The sequence below is a fragment of the Microtus pennsylvanicus genome, chromosome 6 (genome assembly GCF_037038515.1).
Source record: "Microtus pennsylvanicus isolate mMicPen1 chromosome 6, mMicPen1.hap1, whole genome shotgun sequence".
Lineage (NCBI taxonomy): Eukaryota > Metazoa > Chordata > Mammalia > Rodentia > Cricetidae > Microtus > Microtus pennsylvanicus.
The window spans coordinates 15,872,828-15,886,907 of NC_134584.1; the positions used below are offsets into that span (position 1 = coordinate 15,872,828).

At 42.7% G+C, this 14,080-nt stretch overlaps 2 long non-coding RNA genes across 2 annotated transcripts in view; one reads left to right on the top strand and one right to left on the bottom strand.

The window, feature by feature from the left end:
* LOC142852769 (uncharacterized) overlaps positions 1-9,551 on the top strand; it is a 51,007-nt gene extending 41,456 nt beyond the window's left edge. The window contains exons 2-3 of the long non-coding RNA XR_012910985.1: positions 8,273-8,338; positions 9,508-9,551. This is a non-coding gene — a long non-coding RNA (uncharacterized LOC142852769). The remainder of the gene's footprint in view (positions 1-8,272; positions 8,339-9,507) is intronic.
* On the bottom strand, positions 8,448-13,158 carry LOC142852770 (uncharacterized). Its single transcript, XR_012910986.1, has 3 exons — positions 13,068-13,158; positions 8,706-8,769; positions 8,448-8,563 (listed from the first exon to the last, which is right to left on the bottom strand). It is a non-coding gene; the product is annotated as an uncharacterized LOC142852770 (long non-coding RNA).
* Positions 13,159-14,080: the final 922 nt, after the last annotated feature.

A 14,080-nucleotide genomic window follows, 5' to 3' on the forward strand; every position in this document is an offset into this window, starting at 1 on the left:
TTAGACAATTATTACATGTATGTATGTACATACATGTGATATACATGTGGAAGTCAGAGGAACGCGAAGGAATTGGGTCCTTTGTTCCACACGTGGGGCCGGGGGATGGAACGCATATCATCAATCTTGCCACCCCCTCCCAAGCCACCTGACATGTTGAGTTGTCCACTCAGTGGGGCTGTGCATTCTACTCTTACCTTCTATCCGTGGAGTTCCAGTCACACTGGATTGCCGTGTGGTACTTAATCAATTATCTCCAGTTCGTGTCTAGCACTGGCGGCCTGTGTGTCTTTCTTCACCAGACAGATGAAAAGAAGCAGACTTATAGTAGCTTCACACCTTTCGAAACAAATGCTAGGGAATGCAGAGAATGGAACGGTTTGACGTCTTGGAAGAAATTGGGGTCAAGTGGTGCTTTCGGGCAACGGCACCGGCATCCTTTTAAAAAGCTGCCCATGTGACATACTTTATTTCCAATATACAACCATTAAAAATGCTTTGTAAGCCCACATCATACAGTTTGTTGTAGTAGTAAGAGCAGTCCCCGGCACCCGGCCGCCCGCACGGCTAGCTTTACCTAAAATAATTACACGGAAACTGTATTCTTTTAAACACCGCTTGGCCCATTATATCTAGCCTTTTCTTGGCTAACTCTCGCACCTGGACTAGCCCATTTCTATTAATCTGTGTAGCCCACGAGCTGGCTTACCAGGAATGATCTTAACCTGCATCTGCCTGGAGTGGGAGAATCATGGCGACTCCTGACTCAGCTTCTTTCTCCCAGCATTCTGTTCTGTTTACTCCACCCACCTAAGGGTGGGCCTATCAAATGGGCCTAGCAGTTTCTTTATTGCTTAACCAATGAAATCAACAGATTGATATATGACACTCCCACATCAGTTTGTGTTTGAAATAAGATGAAGGGCAAGGATAAGACACAGGGAAAGGAAGCTGGCAGACTAGACTGTCCTCCCAGCACCCAATCCATCCTGGGAAGGAACCTTTGAGAGCAGAAGGGAGGGTAGGGGGGAGGAAGAGAAGGAGGAGGAAGACGAAAAGGATGAGGAGGAGGAAGAGGAGAAGAAGGAGGAGAGAAAGTAGGAGAGGCAGACAGGTGTCCTATGGATGCCTATGGTCTCTTCCCTTCTGAGGGCTTGGAGCTGATTTTTGGTACTCTCTACATGGTGTCTCTGGGTTCGGGAAGACAAAGAGGCATATCTATGCTGTTAATGTGTGGTTTGGAGAGAGATTTTCCAGCTTGGAATCCGGCTTTACTATTAGGGGTGGGTGAGGCCTCTATCTGCTCTTGGCCTTCATCTCTGCTTCTATGAAATGACTGTAATAAGTTTATTTTCATAAGGTATTGTGGCCAGGGGTGAAGGAGCTGATGTATACAATGATCCGAGGCTGATTTCTACCATAGAACTGTCAACTGTCACTCACATAGGTATGCTTGAGCTCTCCGATTGGTAGGAGACTCCTTAAGGCTGAAACTGAAATTTCCAATTTAGATGATTTCCTCTAAGAGAATAAAGACAGCACTTATACCTTGTGTAACCTTGAAAGTAGGGTTCCAAACAGAATTGTGTCATGTAGGAGTGAGCAAAGAATGTACGAAGCTGCTATTAATTATTGTGTTGTGTAATAACAGTAGACACACTTGCGGAGCACTGTGTTAGGTGCCATTGGTAGCCACACGTGCAGGGACTACAGCAACAAATTGTTCTTCCCCATGAAGCTAACCTCTCTGTCTCATTCTTGGATTCATTGAAGAATTTATCAAATTTTGTCATTACTTAAAACTTTTTTATTTGGGCTGGATAGATGGCTCAGTGGTTAAGAACTCCTGCAGCTCTTGCCCAGAGTCCAAGTTCGGTTCCCAGCCAGCACGTCAGGTGACTAAACTACCTGTAACTATGGCTTCCGGTTCAAATGCCCTCTTCTGGCTCCTGTGGGCACTTACACATATGTGGCCTACATCTCCCCTGCCACACACATGTAAATGAATATAATCAAATAAGCTGTAACCATCATCAGTGTATGAGTAAACTAAGTGATGGATTTTGTAATGACATTTAGTGTGTCATGTCCTTTGACTGAGTTCTCTCCTCTTCACCTGTTTCTAACTCTTCCAGTACAGTAGCCCCCTCACTCTTTCCAATATTTTCCATTCTCTTTTCCTGGTGTGTATGTGCGTGTGTGTGTGTGTGTGTGTGCGTGCGTGCATGTATGCGTGTGTGAGATTGAGAAAAAGAGGGATGGAGGGAAAGAGAGAGAGAGATCTAGGTTCTGCATATGAAAGTATGTGAGATTTATTTTTCTGCATCTGTCTTGTTTTCTTTTCTTTTTTTCAAGATTTATTTATTATATCTACAGTGTTCTGCCTGCGTGTATGCCTGCAGGCCAGAAGAGGGCACCAGATCTCATTACAGGTGATTGTGGGCCACCATATGGTTGTAGGGAATTAGGACCTCTGGGAGCACAGCCATTGCTCTTAACCACTGAGCCATCTCTCCAGCCCATTTTCTTTAGCAGGATGATCTTCAGTTCCATCTGTATTCTTACAAATGACATAATTTTATTCTTTATGGCTTAAATAAACTCCATTGTGTTTATATGTCACATATTTATTGTGTGTGTAGGGGGGTGGGCAGATCTGTCACCTCATGCACGTGGAGGTGAGAGAACAACCTGGAAGACTCAGTTCTTTCCCTCTACCATGTGGGTTCTTGGGATTGAACTCCGGTCTCTAACCTTGATGCAGAGAGCCTTTATCTATTGAGTTGTCTCATTGGATTGCTGGATTAAGAAAACTATGATAGGCGTTCCGAATAGGGTGAGACAAACTTTCAGTGAAGACCTGCTGTTCCCTGATTACTAAAGGTGCTAAACATTTTTCTAAATGTATGTATTGATTATGTCCAATCTGTCATTTCTTAGGACTTAAAAAAAAACCTCTTTTGATGTTTTTAACTGTTACTTAAGCTAAAATGTGACTTAGGCCTTATTTTATGGCCTGCAAAAATAAAATATGACCTGCAACATATGACAATACGTTAGATGTGAAGAGAGATCTTACTATCCTGATCTTATCACTTTGGGACAATGCACACAATCCTTGGTCATTTAATATAGTTTGGGCATAGCACCACCGTCTGCATCTGCTGTTGGGAAGAGCAATTCATTGTTGCCGGCTTGTGTGTCATTGTCATAAACCTGCCTCTCTGTGGGGACTGTATTTACTATAGTGCTCCAAAACTTCAGCCTGGATTCCAAGACCCCAAAAGCCAGGAGTCTTCCCAACTTAGAGGTCAGTTGATTAGATGCAGCTCACAACGCCTGTCTGCGCTCTATGCACTACCATACAGTTCGCAAGCTTTGGGCAAGAGGCTGGAGGTTGAAACACACAAACACACACAGACACACGGACCTCTAGCCACCAGTTAGAAGCCCTTTATTCAATAGCACCCTGGAGGCTTATATACCCAACAGTCAGGTGAGCCAACAGGTGAAAACCTTATCCTCTGATCCTCAAGGCAAGGCAGCACACGCTCGTGAAGCAGAGCTGGTAAACAACTTTGACACAGCCTTTAGTAACTCAAATCAGAAGGAAAGTAAAGATCTCTAGCAGGGAAGAGCAGCTGGCCTCCAAATGTCCCAACAATTAGACATCTCCTCTAGGATCCAGAGTGTACTCCAGCACCCAGACTTCCATCTAAAATGATTCTCACTGCCTATCTCCAGGGTGTGGTATTTTTACCGCTGCTGAATTCTTTCACCTGCCTTTGCCATTGTCAAGCAGACAGCTCTGCCTTTCAGAGGAAAGCCAGGCAAATCGCATGTCCCTCAGCGCCATCCTTTATAATGACAAGGCCACAGTGTGTCCTCTGTTCTCCATTTGAAATGGTATTATTTGGACAAAGAACCCAACTGTTTGAGGAGTTCTTATCTACCAGTGTCCTTTGTTTAAACGTTCATTTCTATTCTACCTTCCTTACTGAAGAGTCTTATCGTCTGTCTTAGTAAGTGCTCTATTTCTGTGATAAGACACTATGACCATGGCAGCTCTTACTAAAGAAAGCATTAATTAAATCAATTAGGGCCTTGAAGTATTTATCTAAATTGTTACATTATCAATAGGATCTTGGGAGTCAGATATTGGGGTCAAAACCTGATAGATCAAGAAAGCAGCAGAGGAATGACCAGCTGACCCTTTCCCCACACTTTCCAGATCAAAAAGTCTGTGTAGCTGGTGCATGAGGCAGTTGGCTCCATAGCATCCAGTCACTGAGCAGAGAGAGAGAGAGAGAGAGAGAGAGAGAGAGACAGAGAGAGAGAGACAGAGAGAGAGAGAGAGACAGACAGAGAGAGAGACAGAGAGAGAGAGACAGAGAGAGAGAGAGAGACAGACAGAGAGAGACAGACAGAGAGAGACAGAGAGAGAGAGAGAGAGAGAGAGAGAGAGAGAGAGAGAGAGGAATGCCAGTGTTCAGCTCATTTCTTCCTCTTTATTCCCTTCATGATTATAGCTCATGTGTTCATGCCATCCACATTTAGACTGAGTGACATCCATTTCAGTTACCCTGATCTAACAATTTCCTCGTGGACATGTGTGCCTCTGAGGTGATACTAGATTTTTTTTTCTTTTCAAATCGACAGTACTAATCATCTCAGGGATGTCTTGCTGGATACAGCCTCTGGGGCTCATATTATAGGACAGTTATAGAGGCCTCTGTTCCTAGGCTAAGTCCTCATTCTCAGGCCTATGCCTGATGCTCTCCTCTGGGCTCAGCAGTAGCAGTTACTCTGTGGTCCGAGTGTGTGCCTCCAGGTACATTTCCTCTCATGTAGGAACCAGGGAGCTGCAGGTGGCTATCTCAGATGAAGGGTCGGGAGGGACTTCCTGTACAACCTTGGGCATTTCTTGTTTTTAAATCCTGGACCGTGCAAGGGTTCTGTGGGGGAATAAAATGACATCCAGAGTCTCTGTGAAAATTATAGTGTGAACACATTTTGTTTTTCTTTAAAGGAGCCAAGCAAGGAAGTATTGCGGGGATGGTCTCATGACAGAGTAAACACAAAGATTGGTCTGGGTTGAGAGACCCAGTGGGAGTTCCAGGTTTGAACTAAGAACAGTGGTTGTATCATCCACATACCAGGGCAGGCCTCATGCCCAAGAGTAGTTGGACCCACAAAATAAACAGCTCAGGGATATTTTTTTGTAGATTTTTTTGTTTATTTTTGCTTTGTTTGGACAATTTTTGTTTTATTGGTCTTTTGGCTGTTTTGATTTTCATTTCTGAGTTTTGTTTGTTTTTGCTGTTTTTTGTGTTGTTTGTTTGTGTGTGTGTGTGTGTGTGTGTGTGTGTGAAAGAGAGAGAACTAGCAGGAAGTTAGGTATGTAGGGATCTGGAAGGTTCTGAGAGAGAGGAAAGCATGGCCAAAATATATTATATAAAAACATTTTTTTAATTTAAAATATATCATGTATGGGAATAAATATTTTACAAATGTTGATCCACTTATCTTCACATTCACCTTAAAAGACATCTTATTAGTCAATTTACAGGAAGTTATGTTTCAGTAAAGAATTGCTCCAGGGTTCAGCAATTCACATTTATTTCTTGCCCATATATGCCCATCACTGAACTGTGTACCTGGGTATCCGAGGTGGAGCCCATCTGAGTTGATGCTGGTAGGTCTTGAGGTGAAAGGAAGAAGGGGGTGAGCCGCCATCAGCTTGTTCTTGAACTTGGGCTCAGCAGCGATATGTGTAACGTCTCTCCTAGATTCAATGATGAGAATAAGACACATGGTCACTCCCGACCTCAGTGGCACAGGCAGGTTTTATCACATGGAGGAGCATCTCAAGTCATACAGCTATCAGTGTTAACCTCAAGTCTGTTATCAGTGGGCGGGGAATTCAGATCTCCACCAGAGATGGGCGGTGCCAAAGGCCTGTGTGTTAAGGTGTGGCTGCCTGCCTCTGACACTAATGGGAAGTAGTGGCTTGTTTAAGAGGTTGACCTATGGAAGGTCACTGAATTTATGCCCTTCAAGGAGTATTGTGGTACCCCGGGATTTTCCTCTATTTCCTTTGCTTCCCAGTTATGAGGTGCAAATGGTTCTGTTCTGTCCCACACCCAAACCCATCTGGGACAGCTGATCCTGGACTGACACCTTCAAAACCGTGGGAGTACAACCTGCCTCCCTATAAGTTCAATATGTCAGATATTTGTTAAAATGATAGGAAAATGACCAACACAGGCAGCCAATATTTTGAATAACATTTCTCTCAGATAGCTGTTATTATTATGAGCCTCTTGATTTCTTGGTGGCAAAAGTAAACAAGTTTAAGAATGTCATTCAGTTCTTAATTTTTATGAAGACAAAATATTGGAATACTTAAAATGCTGTCTAATTAAACTGCAAGGAAGAGTCTGGTGTGTAGACACACGTGTACGATCCCAGAGCTTAGGAGGCTGTGGTGGGGACGGGCTGAGTTCCAGGACAGCTTGGGACACATAGAAGATAGCTTTGCCTCAAAAGCAAAGTGCAATAAAAGGAAAGTAAAAACAGGTGCAACCAAAGTCAAAGAAGCAGACGCTCAGTAGAGTAGCTGTAGTCCCCAAAGCTGTTAGTGTCAGACTCTGCATGTTGCATTTTCTCAGAGAGAACCATTATCTCAGTGTTATTACTTCTCCGGGGAAGGAAAACAGAATATTAATGTGATTATTTCCTATGTGGAATCGTATTTTGTTTTTGTCAGGAGATGGAACCCGGGGTCTTTTGCATGTCCTGCATATACATATTCTTTCATCAGCCTCCAGCCCTCATCGTTTTTATACAAATAAAATTCAGGTCCAAAGCGTGGGGAAAAAAACAAAAACAAAACTCAGGTTCAAAAATCTAGGTTTCTCATGTCCAAAGAGGTCTCATAAGATGTCCTGTTCACACTGGAGAATCTCCTGTGTCTTAGATTTATCATTGTAATGTTGGAATTTATAAGACCATTGAAATTTAGCCAAGCAGAAAGAGACATTATTATTTTAAGGAGAGAAATTTCATTTTTCTTGAAAATAGATCTTTTTCATAGAGTAAATTCTGATTCTGTTCTTTTCTGGCTGCTCCCAGATCCTCTCCACTTCCCCACCCACCGAAATCACACCTTTTCTTTCTCTATCTTTTTATAATACAACCAGGCATCTAAAATAATAATAATAACAATAAAGTAAGGTAAATAAAAGCAAGCAGCAAGGTGGATAGTGCACGCCTTTAATCCCAGGACCCAGAAGGCAGAGGCAGGAGAATCTCTGAGTTCGAGGCCAGCCTGGTCTACAGAGTGAGTTCCAGGATAGCCCGGCTACACAGGGAAATCTTGTCTCAAAAAAAAGCAAAACATTAAAAATAAAACAGAATAGGACAAAAAATAGGAAAGAAAGATAGAGAGAGTGCCAAAGAAAAAGCACAAGGAGACACACACATTCAAACCCATTCAAACACACAGAAAAAACAAAATTGGAAACTATAAAATACAAGCAAAATATCTGAAATGTAAATAAATAAAGAACAAAAGAAAGAAAACAGACAAAACACTGTGAGATTAGAAAAGAAAATCCCCCCCCCCAAAAAAAACCCAAAAAACAAAACTCCTAAATACCACTGAGTTTTTGCACTGAGTTTTTGTTGGCCGTCTACTGCTTGCCATGGTGCCTGGCCTTAAACGTGGTGAGTCCACTGGAGAAATGAATCTTTCCTTTGTGAGCGGTTATAGTTGGAGATAGCTTCTGAGTTAGGGTGGGGCTTGTGTCCACGTCTCTTCTCGGCGCCGGGATCCCATCTGGCCCAGACCAGTACAGGCCCTGTGCATGCTGCACAGACTCTGTGAGGTCATGGCCTCAGTCCTAGGAGACCTTGTTTTCTTGGTGTCCCCCACTCTCTCTGGCTCTTAGAGTCTTTCTGCATCCTCTTTCACAGCCTCACCTGAGTTGGGAGGGGTGGGTCTGATGGAGACATCCCATTTAGGACTGAGTGTTCCAAGGTTTCATTCTCTGCCCACTGTCTGCCTCTGAGTCTCTGCATGGCTTCCCATCTATTGCAGGAGAAAGCTAAGGAGAGACATTTCTTAAGGGGAAATGATTTCCTATCAACAAAACTGTATCTTTAACTTCTGTTTCCCATGAATTTAGAAGCACATTTCCTTCACTGTGTTTGTGCACAAGGTCTCGTTGGTCCCAAGACATATCTTAAGGCTGACACTTGTTTTTTCCAGATTAGTAGATGGTTCAAGAGAACACTTCTCTGGCTTAGTCTCCATGACAGGGCAGAAATCAACCAAGTGGGTGTCTCTGGATTTTCTTGAATGAATCTGCCACCTTGTGGTTGGTTGTTTGTAAAATAGGAAAGCAGTTTGAAATAACTATGTTTGCAAACTAAGGGGTGGTAGGGTGCTCTCAAACTGATGAAGGCCTCTACACTAGGGAAGCTGATGGCCCATATTGCACGAGCTGAATGTGACCGTGCAAAGCGAGGCTTCTTTCCGCAACTACATCTGTGCAAGCTTCTGCTGGTGATGCCAGAAAATGAAGGCAGGAAAAAGAAAGAAGCCATCAGGATTACAAAGAAAGCAGAAGAAAAGAAAAGAAGAGAAAAGAAAAGAAAAGAAAAAGAAAAAGAAAGCTAGAAGCTAGGTGTGGAGTACATACCTTTAATCCCAGCCCCTATGATGGAGAGGCAGATAAAGAGGCATGGATCTTTATGAATGAGACCCTATCTCCAAAAAAACAAAAACAAAAACAACAAAAGAAGCCAAAATAAATAATACATAATTAAATAAGCACAATGCTAGAAATATTGCTGGTTACAACATGTATGTAATAATTAATTACATTTCTTTTCTATGAAAGAAATCATTTTTATTTGTCGTTCATTAATTCCCATCTTTGACATTTTCATAAACCTGTACAAAGTACTCTAGTTATTCTCACCTCGGCCTCTCCATCTCCTTTCCACCCCATCAGCCCTTCCTCTTTATAAGGCAATTACTCATATTCATGTCTTCTTGTTGTCTTGAATTACGCTAGGGCTGTTTGTGGTCACGAGTCTGTACTACTCACTGGAGCCTGGCGGCCTTTCCTGTGGGCACACAAGTGAACATAGGGGGTGCCTCTTCCTCCACTCAGAATCCCTTCACAGGTGGAGGCTGACCTTTGAGTCCCTCCTGCTCCATGACTGACCTATGTGAGCCCTGGTCTTGCACAGCCCCGGTGCAGGCACCCGTAGCAGCTGTGAGATGGTCCCTGTAATGGCTTTTGGGGACAGATGGTGACATTTCACAGCCCTTCTTCCAGTCTTCTGGTTGTCGTATTCTTTCTACCCTTTCTTCCATGATGAAGCAGCAAATTCTTTTCTTTTATTATGAACCAATTAGTTTAACTAGGGTTACTTACAGAGAAACTCACTGATAGCCACATCCCTGAAGCAAATGTCTCTCCCCACCACAAGCAGGAGTCATACAGAACACTTTTGAGTCCATTCAGCTAGTAAATGTTCCTTAAAAATCTTTCTGGCCCAGATTGCCACTTCCATTTCCTGGATTTTGAACTCTGCGGTATCTACTCTGTCACACGAAGGCATTTGAGTCCAACAGCTAAGCCAGGATGCAAAGAGTCCAATGACAGATTCTCCCAATGGATTTCCAGTGAGAAGTTCCAGGGAGAACTCTCTATCATGGCTAAAATGTAGGTCATGGTCTCAAATGAAGAAGAAAAAGGAAAAGAAGAAAAAAACAGGGAGGGGGAAATAGAAGCTCTTAAAATACAACTTCTTTCTTTATTGACTCATTGCTTTAGCTAAGGCAGCATTTAAATTAAATTTTCAACTTCAGTACAAGTTTACTCTAAAGTATCTGGCATTTGACAAAAATCTAAGGAAATGTTTACTTAGTATACTCAAGGTCTGTGTGCAGTCTCCAGTACTGTGAGGAGCAGAGGAGACTGAGGCAGAAGGAAGAAGATGAGGATGAGGAGAAAAAGAAAGAATTTAAGGGAGGTCTGGGAACTCCCTTATCTCCGTCCCTGGTTATCCCAAGAGACTGGGCTCTCCTGATTGCCAAGCTCCACTTGAGACTCAACAGAAGAGGCAGTACTTGGGGTGAGTACTTTCCAGAGCATTGGGCGCTCTCGCTCTCTCTCTCTCTCTCTCTCTAAAATTTATTTATTTTTGCAATTTTATGTACATTGGTGTTTTGCCATAGGTGTCGGGTCCCCTGGAACTAGAATTACAGACAGTTGTGAGCTGCTATGTGGGTGCTGGGAATTGAACCCCGGTCCACTAGAAGAGCTGTCAGTGCTCTCAACCACTGAACCACCTCTCCAGCCCCGAGCTTTGGTCCCTTAATGGGAGCTATGATGCTGTCCAACAGAGAATCCCTGCACAGAATTTCCTGTTCGGACAGCATTACTTTCACCTCCTCAGAAAATTGTTTAGTAGAGTCATACTATGTCAGCTTCGGTAGTGTAGTGATTGATAAATAAATACATGGCTTCATTTATTATCATTTCCAGTTTAAAAACTTATTAAAGTTGTCCCTTGTGAAATTATTATTACTATTATTTTTTGCATTATCAACAGTACCAAGCAAGGTAAGGGCTGTACAACAGTATCCTCTCAGAGTTGGGTGGTAGGAAGACCTGTCCTTCTTTACACACTGTAACCTTTTCTTTTAGTAGATAATGGAAATTATATCGTCTAGAATATTTTTGTTGTCAACTGCCAGGAAGCTGAGAACTAAAGTCCTTGAGGAAATGCGCTGATATGTACTGCTAGTTTTCCCATGATGGCTGTTGACAGCCTCTCCCCTTAGTGGTTCTACTGGGATGCTGCAAAATTAACTTCTAAAACACTTACTGAGTGTGTTTTACAAGTGGGTTAAATTCTCCATATTTAAAAAATGTAATACTTAGAACAATCTCAAGAAGTAGGCAACATCCTTCTCCAAATAAGAAAGAAGGAAGCAGCCATATAACAAATTCCCCCCAGGCTGAAACATTCCATTCTGTAGCAAAGCTCTGTATGTAGAAAGTAAACAACTCAAAGTAGCTTCAGGAAGTCCCTGAAACTGACCAAATCCACTAGGCTCCTCCCTGTCAGAGTAAGTCACAAAAGTTGAGAGTCCCTCTCAGGCTAACTGAAGTAAGCTGCAAAGAAGACTCAGAAAAGTCAAACTTGTAAAGATTCTTGAGACCAGACCAGCTGCCTGGGAGTAGTAGAAACCAGCTGAGTTGCCTGTTTAGACCAGATTTGGAAAGGACACATTCCAGCTTGTTGAACTGCTTGCAGGTGTGCCTTGTACTCTAGATTCCCAGCTTTTGTGAGCTCATGTTGGGGTGGGCTTTGGTGATGCAGCTCTCTTGGATTCATTTCTGCTCTTGTACAAAACCCATCACCTGTACCTTTGTAAGAAGAGAATTCATTGATTTGCCAGGTTGGACTTTAGTGTTATCTGTACTTTTGTCTATCATGGGATACCTATGTTGTGTCTACCCAGAAAAAGTTTTGCCAGACAACAGAAAGAATTTTTACAAAGCTACAAATCTAGAAAGTAGAACTAAGCTAGGGATTTAATTCATTGTCCTCTAACAACCAAGCATATGTGCTTAAGACCCAAGACGATCCATCTCTCTAACTATGTCTTCATGGAGAACAGTAGGTATCCCCAGAACCAGTCTGTCTAAATATAAACAGTTCTGCCACTGAAAAAGATGATTGAGGGGCTGGAGAGATGGACCAGAGGTTAAGAGCACTGGCTGCTCTTCCAGAGGTCCTGAATTCAATTCCCAGCAACTACATGGTGCTATACAACTATCTATAATGATATCTGATGACCTCTTCTGGACAGCAAGCATGCATGCAGACAGAAACACTGTATGCAAAATAAATAAATAAATATTTTCTTAAAAAGAAAAAGATGACTGAAAGGAAGGGTAATTAAGAAACTTTGATTCACAGAACTTTTAAGAAACCTTTTATTAATTAAACTAGACAAAATAATAAATAGATCAAATAGTGAATCAGCATAGGAAAAATGAAACCTTATCTATTGGTAAAGAAATGTATCATCAGCCTTGCCCAGCTGTGAATTCCAAGAGCTACAATAATGACTAGCGTAGTAAAGACATGTCCACTGGAGCAATAGTGTTATGAATGTCATGGGAGTGGCCAAATACCCTTTGATGGGATCTAAGGCACACTCCACAAAATGAAACCCATTCTTGTCATTATTATTGGGGCCAAAAACCTGTGGCTAGTGAGGTCATGGGCCCTAGAGAAGAACTCTTTGCTATGAGTTTGCTAAAGGAAACCGACTCCAAATGACTTATTGTTATACCCGCAGACTAGCGAACCTCTCAATTCTTGTCAGAGAAGCTTCTTTTTTCAATAGATGCAACTATTAATAGGGTCCCACAACTGCCAAGGTGCAGAGAATAAGAGAGTGTAGAATGCTCAGCCCTAAACAGGACTATGATGTCATCCTCTCCCCTCCCAAGGCTCAGGGATCATTGCTGAGGAGGGGCAGAAAGACGGAAGACACAGAGGCTGTGGGTGGCCATAGTGAAACAGTATTTTACAGGCACAGCATTGTGAACACACAATGGCATGGGAAGTGTGCACAGGAACTGTGCAAGTACAGGCCTGACAAAATTCCAGTATGGAGCTGGGAGCTGGGCACGGATCCTACCCCTAACCAAGGAACTACTGCTGGCAATGATATGTCCTGTGAAATGGGGGGGGGGGGGGCGGTTTTCTTTGTGGGACCTCTGGCTGTCGTCACCCGAGCTCTGGTGGAAAACCACACATCTAAGAATGTATGTGCAACACAAACTGGACTTGATGGGTCTAAAAATCAGAAAGAGGATACAAAGTTGGGTGAGTAGGGAAAGAGGGTGGATCTGGGAGGAGCAGGGGAAGAGAGATGAATATGATCAAAATGCATTGTACGAAATTTTCAGAGAATTAGTTAAAAAGTGGGGGGGCTGAAGAGATGGCTCAGCGGTTAAGAGTATTACCTGCTCTTCCATAGGTCCTGAGTTCAATTCCCAGCAAACACATGGTGGCTCACAACCATCTGTAATGAGGTCTGGTGCCCTCTTCTGGCCTGCAGGCATACACAAAATATTGTATACATAATAAATAAAAAGTATTTAAAAAAGAAAAAAAAAGAAATATACACTGTGGTACAAGCTTGATCCGTTTAGCCATTGACTTTTGAGGTGACTTGCAATGAGTGTGATTGTCTCTGGAGATGTGACCAGATAAAACAGAGAAGAGTCATGTGGGCTCTCGTGGGTAGTCAGAGCACACCTTGTAAATGGTCCCCATCACCCTTGGGAGAACAACAAGAGAGCAGCAGGGGGATCAGCGGCGTCTGCCTCGTTTGGTATTCGTGAGTTTGCTTTTCATTGCACCCCTTAGTAAATTGTTAAATAGACTTTTATGGGTCCTCACTTCAATGTGCAACTCAAAACCACTCCGCACCTATGCAGAATTATTGGGTGTATTGGTAGAAGAGTTCTGGATGAACTGGCTTTCTTAGGTTCTTTTGATTGTACTGAATTTGTTTAATCTTATTGGAGGGCAAGAGCCATAAAAATCAACACAGCTGTGACTGGTAGGTTCAATACTAGACCTGTATACAGAATATTTCAAAGGGTGAAAAACCTTTTGAAGTGGGAAGCTGTCATAGCTGCGTTATGAGGAGCTAGAAGGAGAGTAATGTCTTGCCAATGTACAGTGTTGAACTGCTCTGATTTGGCAATGATTCTATGTAACAGTCCATTCAGACAGAGCTAGGAGGAAGCAAAAGGTTTACGCAGAAAGCAGAACATAGCACAGTAATCTGGGTTCATCAACATAAAAAGGTAACGTATCGATGAATAGGGAAGGCTAACTCCAGGACAAAAACTCCTTGTTCCTGTAATTGCTATTCATTGATGCGTCACTTTCAAACCAAGAATGCCAGAACAGAGAGGTCATTGGCTCTAGAAGTCCAGCAGCCAAGCCTGATCTTTCTGTTCTGAGG